Source organism: Pleurodeles waltl, chromosome 10, assembly GCF_031143425.1.
Source record: "Pleurodeles waltl isolate 20211129_DDA chromosome 10, aPleWal1.hap1.20221129, whole genome shotgun sequence".
NCBI classification, from domain to species: domain Eukaryota; kingdom Metazoa; phylum Chordata; class Amphibia; order Caudata; family Salamandridae; genus Pleurodeles; species Pleurodeles waltl.
The window spans coordinates 135,889,052-135,909,187 of record NC_090449.1 but is presented as its reverse complement, the minus strand read 5'-3'; the positions used below and the strand labels follow the sequence as shown (position 1 = coordinate 135,909,187).

General features: G+C 45.7%; 1 long non-coding RNA gene across 1 annotated transcript in view; it reads left to right on the top strand.

The window, feature by feature from the left end:
• LOC138261225 (uncharacterized) overlaps positions 1-13,378 on the top strand; it is a 67,710-nt gene extending 54,332 nt beyond the window's left edge. The window contains exons 3-4 of the long non-coding RNA XR_011199058.1: positions 11,505-11,720; positions 13,181-13,378. This is a non-coding gene — a long non-coding RNA (uncharacterized lncRNA). The remainder of the gene's footprint in view (positions 1-11,504; positions 11,721-13,180) is intronic.
• Positions 13,379-20,136: the final 6,758 nt, after the last annotated feature.

Genomic DNA, 20,136 nt, shown 5'->3' with positions numbered 1-20,136 from the left:
CTGTCCCCTGGGCATGGCTATTGGGCACAGTGACATGTACGGGGACCCAAGTTAGGCCACCCTATGCCACCTAAAAAAAAAATTACTTACCTCTACTTACCATAGATGTTCCCCCCATCCATGGGTGTCCTCCAGGGGTGGGCAAGGGTGGCAGGGGGGGTGTTCCTGGGGGCAGGGAAGGGCACCTCTGGACTGAAATGAGCCCACAGGTTCCTTAACACCTGCCCTGACCCAGGCGTTAAAAAACAGCGCAAATCCAGCTGGGCGCCATTTTTTAAGGCCCGCCTCCTCCTGTGCGTCAAAATGACGTGGGAGGATAAATAAGGGGCACGTGCCTTAGAGTAATTTTTTGCACAGGAACGCCTACCTTGCATGTCATTAGCGCAAGGTAGGTTTTCACGTGCAAAAAATTACTCAAACTCCATAACTTTGGCACTGGACGGGTCTAGCGCCAAAGTATAAATATGGAGTTAGGTTTGCAGCGAAATTACGTTTAAAAAAATGATGCAAATATGGCGCAAACAGAGTATAAATATGGGCCTATGTTTGCTAATTTCAATTGCAAATTAAGTGTTACAGTGCTGTCTTTCCACCCAGCAAATAGGGCATTTGCAGCTGAACCTTAACTAGTCCTTTTAAGTCCCAGTTCTTTTTAGTTGCCTCAGCCCCGATATTTCACCAACCCGTGCCACTGTTTCACCATTACTGGGGTTTAGAATAGACTTGAACATTTGTCAGCAGTCATCCCTCTCCACTCTATATGCTACTTCAAAGTCCTCAATGCTTGAAAACAATTGCTTGTGTACAGAAGTGTAGTACAGCACTACTAAACAACGTTTTAAGACATCTATGTATCTAGAGTGAATGTCAGTTTTTTTTACAGTCATAAAGCATTCTGAAGAACAAACAGTGCTATCATATTTGGATTGAAATGTCTCTACCCAAATAGTTATAGAGAATAATGTACTGTATACATTTGTGCCAACATGACTAAAATAGGATGTAGAGAGGAGGTGTTACTAAGTTATTACAAAACCATTCTTTAGATAACTACTGAGGTGGATTTATTAAGGCCATAGTCATAGACTGATTATTTTAAAGATATAAATGTGACAACTTTATAAAAGTCAACTTGTCTTAGTTTTAAATAGCGCAAATTCTGCCGAAAGGTATTGGAGCACTTTACGTGAACACCGGTTACATTATAGACATTCAATTTTTTAGGCATATGGACAGTAACTGATTTACCCAGAATCAGAGGATGATAAACTGATGTCAGGACTTAAACCTGGCTCTCCGGTTCCAAAGTCAGCAGCTCTGGCCGCAACGCCAAATCTTTAGCAAAATACAAAAAAATTCAAGTTGACTATTGATTTTTATTTTACATTAGTAATTAAATGCTGGAAGTAAGACATTTCTACCTATTTCCAGACAATGGTTAGCAAAAAAATTGAGTTTAGTAAAGTCACACTTTTGAAAGATTGCACCCTAGCTCACCTCGCTTATATTTGCTGTTACCTATTAAATTTAAGTGTGTGTATACAGTTTACATGTCAGATTTAAGCATCAAGCTACTGGACATAACTTTTAAAGGTTCAGTGATAGATAGCTTGCACAGTGTTAATTCTGGCATTTCATAAGTAAAAAATAAGTGTTTTGTTTTCCGTTTACATGTACACCTATATTCTTGTTGCATGGATTTTTCTATTCTCAGTTTTGTATGTGTTGCCTCAAAAAAAGTTATCTCTAGGCCTCACATAAAAAAATTGACTTTTAAACAGCTCATGCCATTTGGGTACACTTTACAGATGCCTTAGAAAAAGTAAAATGTGTAAATTTAATAGCATAAACTGGCTCAATACTTTAAGGAAATATGCAGTCAGGGTCTGTTTACAAGACCCTATCTGGTCAAATGTAAAATACCAGCTACTGCGGTGGAAATTAATGTGAGAGAACTATGTAACACTGGAGGCTTTTTTTCCTGGAGTCCTCTTTCTACTCCCATTGTTCCACTGGTAGGAAAGGCTTATGTGTGTCTGCTGGCAGGAGGACTGTAGTATGCATAGGAGTATAGAATTCTTCGGAGTGGAATACAACCTTGTGATGTCAGGGATGAGGTCATGAGAGAGAAGGTTGGAGAGTTAGATGCAGGCAGTTGGCTCTTGGCTGGATGGGACCTCTGTTTACTTGAATAAAGCTTACACCGTGATCTACATGCCTCTGACATCTTTATTTCATCTGCAAAGCCACCTGCCTTACTACACTGGCGACGAGGATGGGATACAAGTGTTTTTAATGCTGCCTCATCATCCCTTCAGCTCGGATATACAGAGGTCTCAACAAAGGACTTGTCGTTGTGTGTACCAGAAGAGAAAACGATGAAAAGGAGAGCTCACCTTTCATCTTCAAAAACTGACATTTAATTATTCTGGTGAGTCTTCCCGGCTTCAATTTTGGTTTACCTCCCTGAACGCCCTGTAATTATTTTTCAAAAGCGTCCCGCGTGCCGGCTATGGTGCGTGCATTTCCATGCAGCTGAACAGCTGAGCCGCGTGTGAGCCACGTGTACTCCAACTCCGCGGTCATGCTTGAATTCTTTCAATAAGCCGCGCGTCATCTGTTTTGAGCCACGTGTGCTCCAGCTCTTCAGTGACGCTTGGATGATTCTGATTAGCCGCGCTTCAGCTGTTTTGTGTTTACACACACCGCGGCATGAAATGAACCGCACGTCAGCTGCTGCCTTCAACTGAGCCGTGCGTCAACTGCTGTGTCTCACCCCGTACAGAGAACCGAAGATCTCTTCCTGCTAACTATTCTTGCATACCTGTTTGGAAAAAATAAAAGCAAGGAAGACAATAAGACTGAGGTTTAAAAGACTGCATGAACAAGGAAAAAATCTAAAGGCATTGGAAAGAAACATTCCTTAAAAAAAACATTTTGTTTCATGGACCAAAAAAACTGCCATTTGTTGCACTGTTGGAACACCTCATTATGCAGAATGTTACTGCACCGTCGTTCTTTTTGGCGCTGCCAGGAGAACCACCCATAAAGTGGCAGAAATGGAAGAAAGTTTTTGAAAGATATGCAAAGGTGTGCAGTGCATCATTAAGCCTAGAAAGGAAAACTGCGTTATTGTTACATTGTTTAGGTTCAGAGGGTCAGGAAGTGTTTGACAACCTAAATGAATATGAGACTTGCATAGAAAAACTGGATAGACATTATCTTCCAAATGTTAGCACCATACTCGGAAGATACCACTTTGGCAGGAGAAACCAAGAAGAATGTGAAACTCTGGAAAGTTATGTTACAGCTCTAAGAAAACTAGCGTCATCCTGCAAATTTGGATCGTTGTTGGACGAGAGAATCAGGGATCAGTTTATGCTGGGTTGTAACATAGAGAAGGTCAGGGAGGAAATTTGGCAAAAGGATGATCGGCGTTAGATGAGGTTGTGGTACTGGTAAAGAAAATGTAACACTCTCTCAAATGTGTTGAGGCCATCAAGAAAGAAGAAAACAAATGTGACACTGTGCATCTAATCAAGAGTCATGCGGACAAACAAGAAATCTCAGTGAGACAAATTTACAGAAAGGAACAGAAAAGCTTTCAAGGGAAGTGTTTTCGTTGTGGCAAGCAGGGCCATATGGCAAATGATAGAAGCTATTGATGAGGTTTTGGTGGACGATGAAAGAACTAAGGTTCTTTTCGACTCTGGAGCAAAGATTACCATCATATAAAAAGAATTATACTTGGGAAAACTCATGAACAAAGTCAAACTATTCAAACCTGATATCACTCCTCATGCATACAGTGGGGGACCTATTAAGCTGCATGGGTATTTTAGGGGCTTACTGGAATTCAAACATAAAAATACCAATGCAAAGATTTACGTCTCCAAAAAGGGAGACAGTGTCCCAAGTTGGTTTCATCAGAAAGAACTTGGGGTGATACTTGATCCAAATAGTGACCCTCCGTTGAAGATCAAAGATCAAGAAGGGGTGAACGAGATTGTGGAACATGATGGGTCTGTTGGTCAACAAATCACAAAAGATGGTGATTTTGTGGAGAAACTGAAATTGAGGGTTTCTTCTGTCTTTCAAAATAAATTGGGGTTTCTTCGAAACTATGCACATCATATACACCTCAAGGAGGAAGCAAAGCCAGTATGCAGCAAAGTTTGTGGTGTACCGGTGGCCTTGCATGAAGAAATGAAGGTAGAACTGGAGAGACTTCGGAAAGAAGGAATTATTGAGGAGGTCGAAGGAACTGAATGGTTGGCACCAGTGGTTGCAGCCAGGAAAGCAAATGGCAGTCTACGCTTGTGTGTGGACTTAAGAGAACTGAACAAAAATTTTATTGTGGATAGATATCTCTTACCAAATATTTCAGACATGTTGATGTTGCTTCAGGGAGCAAAGGTGTTCTCCACTATAGATCTAACATCGGCATATCATCAGATCAGACTGGCTGAAGGGTCCAAAAATCTTACTGCTTTTGTGACTCCATTTGGAACATTTAGGTACACTAGATTACCTTTCGGATTAATATCTGCAGCCTCGGTCTTTCAAAGAATGTCGGAGAGAGTTTTGAGGGGCTTTGAAGGTGTAAGAATATATCAAGACAATGTTTTGGTATTTGGGAAGGACGATACTGAGCATGAAGAAAGAGTACTTAGAGTTTTGGAGAGGCTGGGAGAATGTGGCTTAACCATAAAAATGGAGAAGTGTAAATTTCAAAGGGACTCCATTGAATATTTAGGTCATACGGTCACTGCAGAAGGCATATCATCGAAGAGAGAGTTAGTAGATACCATTAAGAACTTACAATCTCCTTCCAATAAGGAGGAACTTATGAAGTTTAGTGGAATAGCTGAGTACTATGGGAAGTTTATCAAGAATTTTGCAGAAATATGTGTAAATATGAGGAGGTGGTTGCAGAAAGGTGTAGAATTCGTATGGTGTAAAGAATGTGAGAGAGAATTCAGAGAAATCAAGGAGAAGTTTGTTAGTGCTCCCAAATTGGAAAATTTCAACCCTAATCTCCCATCAGTTTTTATTACTGACGCCAGTGCGAAGGGTCTTGGTGCTGTGCAGCAAGGTAACCATAAGTCTGAGCAAGTGGTCTTGTTTTTGTCGCGGGCTCTAAAGAATGCTGAGTTGAACTACTCGGTTATAGAGAAAGAGGCATTGGCAGGGCTATGAAGAAGCTTAAAAATTTGTTGTGGGGCAGCAAATGTGAGGTCAGGCGAGATCATAAACCACTTTGTGAGATATATAAAAGGAAAGGAGTTGATGCGATATCAAGCAGGATCACAAAGTGGGTGGTATCGCTACAGGATTTTGATTTTGAAGTGAAATACATTCCTGGAATGCAGAACATGGTTGCTGACACATTATCCAGGTTGGTACAGTCAACAGGAGTTGATCAAGAAAGAGAAGGGAGTGATGGGGATTTGGACGGTGAAGCGGTATGTGAAATAGGAGGAAGTGGTTTTGATGACAGCGTTGTGACAGAAGAAAGATGGAGGAGAGCGTGCGTTTTGGATAGTACAATGGTGGAAGTGCTTTCCTTGATAGAGGAAGGTTGGCGAAACAAGAATGATGGGAGTGTGGAGACACAGAAGTTTTGGCACGTGAGAGGGGAATTTTCAAGCAAAGATGGTCTGCTGTTTAGGGGTACAAGGCTACTTCCCCCCCATCACGCTTAGACAGGAGCTTATTTCTCTTGCCCATTTGGGTCATCAAGGAATATCCAAGACCAAAGGGCGATTGCGGCTGACGTACTGGTGGCCAGGAATAGACAGACAGGTAGAGAGGGCTATTAGGGAGTGTATGCAATGCATAATGAGTGAGAAAACAGTCAAACCCAAGGTTCAACCCATGGAAATTAGAATTCGTCCCACTCAGCCTTGGGAGGAGGTTGCATTGGATATTCTGGGGCCCATTCGTGGAGAGGGTTGTGATGTGTATCTCCTGATGCTGATAGATGTTTTTTCAAGGTGGCCGGAGATCAAACTTACCAGAGGCATTGAGACAAGGCATGTAATCGATTTTCTGAAAGAGGTGTTTGGGAGAGAAGGTATTCCAAAATCCATTCTCACTGATAATGGGGTACAGTTGGTGTCCAGAGAGATGGAACAATTTTTAGCAGACTGCTCCATACAGCACAAGAAATGTGCGCTTTGCCATCCAGAAACCAATGGCATGGTAGAGCGTTTCAATAGCGTGTTGAAGGAAACTATAGTATTGGCCAAGGGTAATGTTTGAATTGGAAAAAAGAAGTAATTAAAAGGGTTGAGACACACAGGGTTTCCCCACACTCCGCTACGGGAAAGAAACCATTTGAATCACTTAGAGCCAGACACCCGAATACCTTAGTAGCTCCCAGTTGGGTGAATGATATGGAGTCAAAGACAGGGGTGGTTGTGTCAGATGATAGTTGGAGAGAGAGTGAACGAAAGAAAATAGAAGCTAGGAAGAGATATTTTGACTCAAAGAAGTCAGCACAAGTAACCAAAGTTAAGGTAGGGGATTGGGTACTTATTCGCGGCCCGGCGAACAAAGGCAGAGGAACATATAAAGCTAAACCTGTAAAAGTGGTCAAGTTGTTAAAAAATGCGTTAAGAACAGAAGATTCCAAGATGTGGAATCTCAATCGAGTGGTGGTTCTCAAATGTAACATGTTTAATTAACTGTTTGGGTGTTTTGATTACAAAAAAAATGTTTTTTTTCCCTTTGTGTCTTTGTATGCTGTTTTGTTTTTTGTTAAGAGGGGGAGGTGTGTAGTATGCATAGGAGTATGGAATTCTTGGGAGTGGAATAGAACCTTGTGATGTCAGGGATGAGGTCATGAGAGAGAAGATTGGAGAGTTAGATACAGGCAGTTGGATCTTGGCTGGATGTGACCTCTGTTTTCTGGAATAAAGCTTACACTGTGATCCACACGCCTCTGACATCTTTATTTCATCTGCAAAGCCACCTGCCTTGCTACAAGGACCTATTCTGGTGTGATACCATTCTTTGATAACAGTGAGCTCAAAGGTAGCAGCACCTGTTCAATGGCTATTCTTTCACCCTTGGTGGACGAACAGACTGCAAATAGAATATGATGAGGAATACTTGGAAGAAATCATGGTAAATCATTACGAAATGCTTATAGGGACAAGACTTAAACTGAGGCCCTCGTTTCGAGTTTGGCGGTAACTGGACCACCATATAATGACTACGGAGATTAACCCAATGCAACACAGGCCACTTACGGCCAGTACCACGACTGCGGCTGAGCCAGCGGTGGTAGCCATCTTCAGGCTGGTGAGAACCAAAGTACCGCCCACCATATTACGAGTCACCAGATCGCCAGGATTTACGGGGTGGGCTGATCACGATGAAAAGCTTGGCGGAAACAGACAGTACAAAAGGAGACACTCACCTCCAGGTACACAGACACGTCCGTGGCCACCAAGGCAATGAACTGCAAGTCCTCACAGCGTTGTATCTCGCCATACATCTTCAGGACCAGTGACAATGACTAAGACGACAACCGTAAGAACGCTTAGCACATAGTAAAGGAAAGGGCAGTGATACACACCCACACATAACACACACTCCTGGCACGGACAGCGAATGGCACACACACACACACAAACAAACATATCATACCAGCACACACATCTACACAAACACAAGCACACACAAAATACGAAAAAGCCTAGTACCAAATACACACACAAAGCCAAGCAGATACATGCGAAACACACAATACAACGCACACAAACACCACCAACACTGTCATACACATCCACACACAACCCCCCATAATCACACAATGACAACTAGGCCACAAACACTTTAACGCAGTGATAGTTAGGCACGTTGAGAAACACCACACATCCACACACACAAAAAGCTGTATTTAGCAACAGCACACAATCAATATCAGTGAACAGACATTCTAACAATGACACAGGTGCCACGTCACGTACAACCAACATACAAAGGAATCCACAGATGCAGCACCATACACACGGACACACACACTACCCTAAACAATCCCACAAGCAAGCAGTCAGACACATTACAGCATGCACATGGCCCAACCCACCTACCCAGTGCATGCAACAACACAAACACAACCCATACACAAACATCACACACCGTTGCACACAGATGTTGCACCACCATGTAGAAGGAAACCAGGACAAGCATCTCATCTTGCCAACCACAACAACCTCTTACTGTGTGGAGGAGCAGGGCCAAGACCAGAGTGGGCAGTGAAGGAATGGGAGGTGGAAGTGCCTGGTAGGGGCAGGGGGAAATGATGTTTGGGGCAACACAGGGTGGTACAGGAGTAGGGGACAGGTCAAAGGTGGCAAGGAAGACTTTTTTAGGGACACGGGGGTGGGCACATGAAAGAGTGGAGGTAGAGGGCATGCTCGTGTGATGTGTTGGTGTGCTGTACGTGGATACTGGTGTTTGCAATGTGTGCGTGTGTGTGGTGGGTGAATGTTGGGTGGGTGAGTGAGTGCGTGTGTCCATCTTGGGAGGAGGGAGGTAGAGATGCAGGGAGAGGGAATGGAAGATGTGTGAGTGAATGTTGGGGTGGTGTGTGCAAGTGACGTGGATGTGGTGCAGGTGGTAGAGAGGGTGGTCGTGGAGTGCGAAAGTGGTGTGTGGGGTGGGTGTCTGTGAGTCTGCTGTTGTGGTGATTGAGGGTATGACAGTAATACTGGCAGGATCAGTGTGTGATGATGAAGTGCTGGCAGATGTGAGTGGTGATGTGACTGTAAGGGAGGCAGTGTGGGAAGTGTCTGTTTTTGTGTATGCAGGTGTTTGTTTTGTGTGTGCGTGCCTGTGGGTTAGTTTGTGGTGCTTGTGTTTGCCTTTTGCCCACCTTGTGTGTTGTAGTGGGTATTTGCTGGTCTGTAGGTGTGCCCTGGATCGTTGAAGGGAGAGGGGTTGTGGATTGGGAAAAGGTAGCTGGAGGGGCAGGAAGATGAAGGGACACTGGCTGCCGTCAATGAGGAGGCCAGAGCCTGAAACAATCTCTGTAGGACAGATAAGGCGCCATGAATACCTTCCAGGTAGGCATTTGACTGCTGCATCTGGGATGCCAGTCCCTGGATGGCATTCAAGATGGATGTCTGCCCCACAGAGATGAACTTCAGGAGCTTCCTCATTGAGGGCAGCAGGGCTGACAGAAGCAGGGGCAGAGGTGCCTGGGGTGAAGGAGACGGCCACCCTCCTGGGTGAGCAGGCACGGGCAACTGGGTGGGAGCTACAGGGAGGGCTGTGCTGATAAAGGGGGTGGCGGCCAAGGATGGTGCTAGTGTGGTCCCAGATGGGTCCGCCACCGCCAGGGAGCTGTCTCAGTAGAGGAATCTGAATCAGATGTTGTGGTAGCTTCAGTCTCCAGCATGGTACTCCCCTCGACTCCCTCCCACTGGTTCCCTCGGCTCTGCTGGTGCCAGCCTCCTGGGTGCTGTGGACTAAAGCATCCTCACTTGCCGGTGCCCTTCCTCCTTAGCCAGATGATGCTAATGCACACATACACAGAAGTGGACAGGGAAGGAGGTTGGGAGCGAAAGAAAGGGAAGAAATGGTAAATACCTACACATCCACTACACATACAAACAAAACACCCATTTGCCCCTGTCATGAAAACAAGAGCCCATTTTGCAGTCATGAACAATAGAGTCATGCAAGCCTTAACCAAACTAATCATCTATTAACCTCACCCCTGCAGCCTGACACCTGATTGAAAATCCTACATGCCTGTCAACTGTCTAACTCACTCATCTATCAAGTTAATCCATGAACATACCCAACTACATGTCAGTCATTACAGGATTAAATAAATCTGACCTCAGAGGTACTGTGAAAACAAACGAAATGACAGGTATGTGTGGAATACAGTCTGTACAGATGTCCAGTGATATTGCAATTATATCAATTTGAATGTAAACTACATATACTTGACATTACCCAAATACAGTGGACTCAGGGATGGAGTATGAAGCCAGTAAAATGCCTCAACATTGGAGTAACTCACATGTACAGTAGAGTATGTGGTACAGTACCACCACTTCAGTTTCTGCATGGCTTTACATAGCTAACGTACTACACTGCAACATGATTGGAGTGACAAGCAGGACTGTACACTCCTCAAATTCCATCTGACCTCGTAAATCCCAAGTCCAGTGAGGGACACACTAGACAATCATGTTGTGCTGCCATCAAGCGCCCATCCAACTCTGGGTAGGCCACCGCCAGTATGTGGGTCATTAGGGGGAGTCAGGATCCGACGGGCCCCCCTTCCACATTGGGAGGCTGTCCCCAGCTGGGCCTCTGCGGTCTTCTGGGCCCAGCATTTCATGTCCTCCCACCGCTTCCTGCAGTGGGTGCTCTGTCGGCTATTGACCCTGAGGGTTCACACTTGTTTGGCAATGGCTCTCCACAACTCATTTTTCTGGTGGGCGCTGACCTGCATGGGAAACATTGAGAAAAAGAAGGACATGATGTAGATGATACCTATACAGCTGCAACCTTTGGCGATACACAACATACATGGCCAATGCACATTGCCGATACACCAAATACCACATACATCATGTGCATGCAATTCCCCAAATCAGTCATCACATGTCAATGTGCACACAAATTCGCCATCAAACACCACCCGAAATGGAAGACAAAGGACGTTGTACTGACCTGTTGCCTTGGAGCCCCATACAACCGCTCATACAGGGGTAGGACCCCTTCAATCAGTTTATCCAGCTCCTCAGGTGTGAATGCTGGGGCCCGATCCCCTGCATTGTGTGCCATTGTGGCTCCAAGATATAGGAAACAGCAGCACCCGAAGTGGAGGTCTTCCTTACCCAAATGCCAGGAGTCAAGTGAGCTTGGCCATACAAAATGGCAGTCACGACGGCAGTGGTCATGACCGCCAGCGCCGGTGGTGATCGTCATTGGTCCTAGTTTTCCATAGACATCAATGTTAACCAATGAGGAGTTGCACAGAGGTCCTGACCTCCTTCCGCCATGACGGCTGCCGCCGGCGAAATGAGGTCACTTCCATCTGTCCTCTGCATGCAGGACTGGCGGCTGCCATTTTAGAATGTTACACGACTGTCCTAGGTTCCCACTGCGTCGTTACCTGCATATCGTCATAATATGCTTAATTGTAGGTTACATTTTGTCAACACTCACATATGTAGTGGGTGTCAGGTGCCATAACCACAGTTGTTACTACATGTGTTTGTATTGACAAACCTTATAGTGGAACATATGGAAAGTCTTGGTTTATACATCACTACAATTCCTGTACACGTCCCTTGTCACAGGTATAGCAATATGAGGGATGTTCTGGGTAGGAATGGAGTGTGGTGTAATGTGTCTTTCCACAACTTGACAGCCAACTTACATGACTAATACTTACTGATTGTCATATGTCAGACATGTGTCACCACATTACGAGATGTGTCAAGATTGTTGTTTGTCTCCCTGCCTAGATACCGCCAAAATGGAGTGATGAGGAATGCACCAGTTTATCAACCCCTAGTAGATCTTGGAACCATAGAAGAGCACCACATCATCATGACCTATCGACTGAACCATGTGTCCATCAGGGAATTGGTCACCCAGTTGGAGCCATACCTCCTGCCAGCTTTGAGAAATCCCCATGCCATCCCACCAACAGTCCAGGTGTTGGCAGTCCTACATTTCAGGTGACTGTGGGACTGGTTTCAGGGATGTTAGAGCCCAAGTTCAGTATGGTGTTACTGGATGTGTTTGATGCCCTACTCAAGCATTTGAACAAGTAACTAAGGTTCCCACAACGTGCTGTATTGAACACTGTTAAGTCAACCTTTTACAAAATTTCAAATGTCCCACATGTAATAGGGGCCATTGATGGGACTCACATCACCTTGGTACTGCGGGCCAATGAAGAGGTCTACAGAAACCGAAAGAGTACATAGTCGCTCAATGTACAAGTGGTGTGTCTTGCAAACAGTTATATATCACATGTGACAGCAAAATTATCCTGGTTCGGTACATGATTACTACGTCCTAAAGAACAGCAGTGTCCCTACATTGATGTTACAGGTACAGGGAGAAAGGGACTGGCTAATAGGTATGTGTACTGCTGTCCATGTCAGATGTTTGACATCCCTCCCTCCATAGTCTGCACTATGCCTAGCACTGTTTACTATAGTCATATCTCCTGTTCCATACAGGTGACTCCGGATACCGCAACCTGCCCTGACTCCTGACACCAGTTAGAAATCCAACTATAGGAGGTGAGAACAGGTACAATGAGGCATGTGGCTGGGCGAGGCAGGTGAAAGAGGGGACTTTCGGCTTCATGAAAGCTAGATTTTGTTGCCTCCATGTGTCCGTTGGTACCCTACAGTAGCGACCAAGGAAAGTCTGCAAGATCATTGTTGCAAGCTGTATACTCCATAATCTGGCCCTCACAAGGCACATCCCACTATTGGAGGAGAGGGACATTGATGCTGGAGCAGTGGTTGAGGCTGGTGACCCTGATACTGTAGAGGAGGCAGACGAGGAGGAGGCACATGACAACAGGACTGACCTGATTTGTCACTATTATCGATGATTTTCAGGTGTGTGTGATTTGGATGTTATGTGCACATGGACCATGTATTGGAAAAGCTAATCTGTACTTAGATTTTGCATGCATCAAGGTGTGTGTGGAGACTACTGCCTTCCTTCTTGGTTTCCGATCCTGAAAGGTTGCTGAACTACCATGAGGGATAGAGGAAATGTATTGCTGCAAATTACATGTGTTTCATGCTGGTGCCATGACAAAACAATCCTATGGTTGTACCCAAGTTTCTGGCTCCTCAGTCTTACTGTTTGGGTAAATGTACAGGACACTTATTGGACTTGTCCTGTTGTGTAGGCCTATCATGCTGTATTGTCAGCTGCTGTGTGGCAACTACCTATTCCTGACTACGCAAGGAGGTGATCGATAAAGGATGTCACTTATGAGGAATCTTTACATTCCTACACGTGTGTGAGTGGCAATCCAGGCCTTTACATATGTGGTATCATAGCTGCTGGGGCAATCATCCTGTGTTTGTGTTGTACTGCTGTTGATGTATGGATATGGACTACATGCCTTACAACATTAAGCCTTATTCCATGTTTTTTCCCTCTTCAGGTCACATGTCTGTTTGCAAGCTGATTACCGAAATGCCCGTTGGCACCCTTGACACTGGATGTAATTACAATATGGATGTACTTATACACCTGCTGGAGATTCCTCCTTCATCTGTCACTTTGACATTCTTGTAGTCCAGATATGTGAATTTGTTGTTGTTTGTAAACAGAAATGCCATTTTAAACAATGAAGACACATACACCATTACTTATACTCATTGGTGTTTTTTGAGTTTTTCACATCACAGTTCCTAGGAGTGGTAACATGGTTTCAGTGATAATCCGAGTGAGTTGTCCAGCCTTCTGTCAGTGTGCTCTTGCCTCGCTATGCATGACTTTCTAGGTGCAAAGGATTCTGGGTATCTGTGGGGGGTGTTTTGTAGTGCTCTGGTCAGGTGTGTGTGGTGTGTCTATGTGTATCAGATCCGGTTTGGGGTATTGTTTTTGTCCAATGTGGTGCAGTGATCTGGTGGAGGTGCTTTTTTTGTCTGCGGTGGTTTGGACCGCCAATGGATTGCTGCCGGTGCTGATTTGTGATTTGTGATTTGGAGGGTGGGATGTTGTCGGGGTGGCGGTGCTAGTGGTGGAAACACCTCTTTCACACCGTTGATGATCAGGCCGACAGTGTCGGATTTTTGTTATTTTTTGGGCGGTGTTGTGTTTCGTAATACGACGGTCTTCTGACCGCCATCACTGGTGGTCTTTCGGTGCCCGCTCATACGGCGGTCTTCGGTAAAGACCGCCAAAGTCAAAATGACCACCCGAGAAACGATAACATTTTGCACAGATGGAACTGGTCAGCTATGGGCTCAATGTGGCAATATACTAGCAAGATCAACATTTTGGAGATGTGTGGACAGTGACATAGTCCATATACCATGGGAATGTTGTTCCTTACAACAAAATTGGGACACAATTTAGAGAAACCATGAGGAACATACTACATATTTCAGGGTCAAGCAGCACTTTTGCTCAACTCTGCAGACTACCCAGACATTACGTAGCCTATAAAAAAGTGATTTGCTATAGGACTTGTAGTGGTAAAATGTGCATTTTACATCTTAGGTGGACCAATTTCTGTCCTGATGTTCAGGTGTGGACGATTCAAATTCACAAAACAGAGTTATATGAGCAGGTGATATAAAGCTTGAACAATCAAATGGAACAATCGTTGCTATCACATGAGGCAGATTTCTACCAAACAATACAAATTGCAGATTGTAGATATAGCAGAGGAACTCCAGGCAACCCTTTTACTTGCTTTTTACTTGTTACTTTTTCAAATGTTCCCTTACCTAAAAGAACCCGGTATATGGGGAGGTAAAGGTGATTTTGTCAAGATACATGTGGTCTAGCATGTGGTTCTTTTCAAGAATGGTTCTTTTCGAGTGCTGTAAGCCATGATAACCGAGCCCCCTCGCCAGCCTCGAGTGCTGTAAGCCATGATAAACGAGCCCCCTCGCCAACATCGTACGCAAGCACGACATCATCATCACCTCCTATGACGACGACACACAACTTATACTCTCCCTCACCAAGGACCCCGCCAGCGCCAAGACCAACCTACAAGAGGGTATGAAGGACGTCGCAGATTGGATGAGGCTCAGCCGCCTAAAGCTGAACTCTGAAAAAACTGAAGTCCTCGTCCTCGGCAACACCCCGTCCGCCTGGGACGACTCCTGGTGGCCCACGGCCCTCGGCACCGCACCGACCCCCACAGACCACGCCCGCAATCTCGGCTTCATCTTGGAACCTCTTCTCACCATGACCAAGCAAGTCAACGCCGTGTCCTCCGCCTGCTTCCTCACCCTCCGCATGCTCCGCAAGATCTTCCGCTGGATCCCCGCCGACACCAGAAAAACCGTGACCCACGCCCTCGTCACGAGCCGCCTGGACTACGGCAACACCCTCTACGCCAGGACCACAGCCAAACTCCAAAATCGCCTGCAACGCATTCAAAACGCCTCGGCCCGCCTCATCCTCGACGTACCCCGCAGCAGCCACATCTCCGCACACCTGAGACACCTGCATTGGCTCCCAGTCAGCAAAAGGATCACCTTCCGACTTCTCACCCACGCACACAAAGCCCTCCACGACAAGAGACCGGAATACCTCAACAGACGCCTCAGCTTCTACGTCCCCACCCACCTCCTCCGCTCCTCTGGCCTCGCACTCGCTGCTGTCCCTCGCATCCGCCGCTCCACGGCGGGTGGGAGATCTTTCTCCTTCCTGGCGGCCAAGACCTGGAACTCCCTCCCCACCAGCCTCAGGACCACCCAGAACCACTCCGCTTTCCGGAGACTCCTAAAGACCTGGCTGTTCGAGCAGCGATAACCCCCCCTTTTCCCCTAGCGCCTTGAGACCCGCACGGGTGAGTAGCGCGCTTTATAAATGTTAATGATTTGATTTTATTTTGCAGAATGTTTACAATGTCTGTCTTGTCCTACATTATATATCAGGTTTATTAGAGGCAACAATGTTTTTGTATGAGACACTCCCGGACTATGAGAGATTTGAACCACCCTGATGTGAATAATTAGACAGAGATTGAACGGAAATTTAAAATAGCCTCTCATCACCAGTCAAAGGTTATGTGATATAATCTTCAATATGTCTCCTTGGGAGAGGGAGTGTAGGTGGTGCAATGTTACCTTTGTTTCCATAAGGATTCTGGCAAATAGACGCAACTGCATAATGAATGTACATGTAGACATGGCAGAAGCCATCACCATGTGCACATGCATAGTGTGTTCACTGGTGCAATGGTGCAGGGCCTACGCTTACAAGCTCCCCAGAAATTGACTCAATTTCTTGAGTAAGAACGCATAAACTTCACTTCCCATCAAACAAGGTAGCATTTCAACAAGTGCAGCACATTGGACCATGTACAAATTAGCAAAATACCCAGCAAACAAGAGCACAATAAATCCAAATTGAAAACATTTACTATTACACCCCCCTTTGCTGGCAACATAGCACACAAAGACCAGGAGACATAAGGTAAACATTCTACATCCCTTACACCACCAAAGACTGCATAGTGATTGGTCTCTGCCGGGGCATCCCATGACTCTTGCTTACACCCCTTGTAATCTCCAGGGTACCCATAGCAGAGCTAGAAGTGTAGGGTCACCAGTAGGTCAGCCCCCCTTCCAACCAGCCTCAACCCTCAAAGGCTACTTCCAAAGAACGCGGCCATTCAGGTAACTGCGTACCCTCAAGAATCACAGTACCATTACTTTGGTTACAATAGGCCACAGAACAGAGAGGTCACAGGTGCATCCGCCCTCTCCTCACATGACTTTCCTTCTTTCGACAGCCACCCACAAGTTTGATAGCCCCGCCTCTCACAGGCAAATTTAGTGTTATCCAGGTCTAGCAGCCCATGCCTAATTGATCTATGGATGCCATCCTTACAGCTTCCATGGAGTAGTTCAGCATTTACACTAAATTGTTCAAATATTTAGACTATAATAATAGGGAGCCCAGAAGCAAGTGACACAATTTGAGAAACATAAACTTGAGCTCTTCACGGATTTCTTACCTTCTTTGTGGAATCTTGTCATTTCCCTCAACAAGAAGAATGTCTCGCTTGGACAAACATCCAATGATGCTTTCCTGTTCTTACCTACTTCTGCTGGCATCCATCCCTGCCCTATGTACCAACTGATGATGCCCACCAGCAAATGGAGATAGGCTCCTTGCCTTTCCCTGTTACGTGTGCTGAATGATCACATTCATTTGAATACAAAGCGGCAAAAGAAGCAGAAGTTAGAATATGTTGGAAAGCCTGCAGACATTCCAGGCAACAGAACGTTTTTTGTTTTAAGTATTGTTTTATCATGTATGTATAGCCCTAACAAGCTAATGTTCTTCCAGAGCATGTCACCATGGGAAAGAGGTGTTGCATTAAAGTATATACAAAGGACCTGCAAAAGTCATCAACTACTTTGTGATTCAGGAGCTCTTCAGCACTGCCTCAACAAACTCTAGACACAACTAGTGAAAGAGGGTGCAGTGCCCACTTTAGAGTGGGATCCAAGATCAAGGGGATCGCTCTGCATGAAAGCCTGAACCATGCCTGCAGAAATCTTTGTGTGTGGGGGGCATTATTCAAGGGATAATTACAACAGAATGATAACTCTGGTGGTTAATGCATTTGAGGGAGGAATCTGTAATTTATCTAGTCACAGATTTGATATAGTAGCATAGAAATTTATGTCCTAATTATGACCCTGGCGGTTTTCGGACCGCCAGGGCCGCAGTGGTGCTCTGACTGCCACCAAAGCGGTGGTCTGACCGCTTTGGCGGCGGTCAGACCACCACATTATGACCGTGGCGGCTCAGCCACTGTCGGACTGCCAGCACTGCCAGTTTCCCTCCATTGACGGTGCTCCAAGTGCTGCCGATCCTAATCCGCCAGGGCAGCTCTGCATACAGCGCCACCCTGAGGATTACGAGTCCCCTCTCTGCCAGCTTTCCCATGACGATTGCACCGCCATGTAAAAGCTGGTGGAGACGAGGTGCAGGGGCCCCCATGGACAGCCCCATCACGCTTTTCACTGTCTGCTATGCTGTTGCACCCTACACACTGCAACATTGCCACCGGCTCAATTATGAGCCAGCATCAATGTTGTAGGATGTTTCCTGCTGGGCCAGAGAGCAGAAACAAGATTTCTGCACGCTGACCCAGTGGGGAACTTGTAATGGGGCCTGCGGGATTACGGCCACACTGGCAGCAACCTGACTGCAGGCGTTTGGCCGGCGGACTTTTCCACCCGCCAAACTCAAAATGACACCCTGAAAGTTCTAACTGCAGAGCGTTAACGTATGGCACGCAGGTCACAGTTTAGTATTTTATGGAGATGATATTGCTTTTGTCGTAGAGTTCCTTTTGTTACTTGGAGCTCTTACGTAACAATCATAATATAGCACGTAGAGGTATGAACTGGAATCAAAGTGCTGCATGCAAATTGAAATGAATAGGAATAGAACCCTACTGCTTTTCCCCCTCAATATTTTATTTTTCTAAGGGTGCTAAAAAGGCTTCTTTGGGTAGCAAGACAATTCTATTAGTACAACACCCCAATCATTGTATGCCATTTTAGGGGGTTGGGGTTGCTAACACTTTGCACCTGGTTTGCATCACAAAATGTGTTATTTTGGGGCTTACTTTCCGCGACAAATCCCAGATTGCATTGGACAATAGTCATTAAATAACAGAAAGTAACACTATATGCTACTTTACATCAAAGAGGCCATCCATGGGTGGTACATGGGTGCTCCCATGTACTCACTGATGGGTTTTGACACTAATCTATATCTACTAACTTTGATAGAAAGGCACTGACATATAATAATTATGCCTACTTCAGGCAGGCGTGAAGTTGGAGAAAAGATTTATTTTAGCCAAACCTTTCCATCTTTGCATGTATGCTGCCAGGTAAGTGAATAAGTGTTAACCTTTCCCAAAGCAGAGAATTTTGAATTGGAAAAATACCCTTCCAGCATAAAACCTAAGAAGCATATTTACAAGCCCCTTGCGCCTCCGTGCTCCACATTAGTGTAATTGTTTTTATGCTAATGTGGCATTAAGGAGGCACTTTCATCTGGCCATATTAACAAAGTTGCGCAATGCGTGTATTGGAACACTTTGTAAACCCTTGCGCCATATTATGCCTATGCCACGCATAGTGTATGCAAGGGTGGGCATCCTCCATCAGGAAGGCCGAAAAAATGGTGCAGTGACATCTAGGAGATTTCACTGCGCTATTTTCAGTGTCATTTTTAATGCCTGCCTTCGGCAGACGTTAAAATGATGCTCCAATTGTTTGCAATGGGCCTCCCTTGACTTTGGTGGCTTAGCGCCATAATTTATGGTGCTAATCCACCAAAGCGCCACAATAGCATCAACATTTTTGACGCTATTGGCCTAATGTGCGCCATCGTGCGCCGTAATGTAAATACGGCGCTCACATGGTGTCATTAGAGGGACGCAATGGGGTGCAATAAAAGTGGCATATCATCTATGATGCACGTCTTTCTTATAAATATAGCCCTAAGTTTGACATTACACAAACACCATTACATTACGGTGCACATGTGTGTGCTTCGGTGCTAGGCAGCCTACGGTACACCACTACTAGAAGAGAGAACAACAACACCACATCTTGGGGCATATTTATACTCCGTTTGCGCCGGAATTGCGTCGTTTTTTTGTACGCAATTCCGACACAAAACTAACTCCATATTTATACTTTGGCGTTAGACGCGTCTAGCGCCAAAGTCCATGGAGTTTGCGTCATTTTTTAGCGTGGACACCTACTTTGCGTTAATGAGATGCAAGGTAGGCGTTCCCGTCTAAAGAATTGACTCCAAGGCATGTGCGCCGTATTTACACTCCCGGGCAAAATTCACGCCCGGGAGTGGGTGGGTCAAAAAAAATGACGTACGGCCGCTTTTGCGCCGTTTTTTAGCGCCTGGAAAAGGCAGGCGTTAAGGGACCTGTGGGCTCGGAAGGAGCCCAGAGGGGCCCTCCCATGCCCCCAGGGACACCCCCTGTCACCCTTGCCCACCCCAGGAGGACACCCAAGGCTGGAGGGACCCATCCCAGGGACATTAAGGTAAGTTCAGGTAAGTCATTTTTTTTTTTTTTTTGTGGCATAGGGGGGCCTGATTTGTGCCCCCCTACATGCCACTATGCCCAATGACCATGCCCAGGGGACAGAAGTCCCCTGGGCATGGCCATTGGGCAAGGGGGCATGACTCCTGTCTTTGCTAAGACAGGAGTCATTTCTATGGGGGTTGGGAGTCGAAAAAAATGGCGCAAATCGGGTTGAGGCGATAAATTTGCCTCAGCCTGACTTGCCCCATTTTTTGACGCCCAAGCCCCATATCCCCCTACGCCGGCGCTGCCTGGTGTACGTCGTTTTTTTCACGCACACCAGGCAGCGCCGG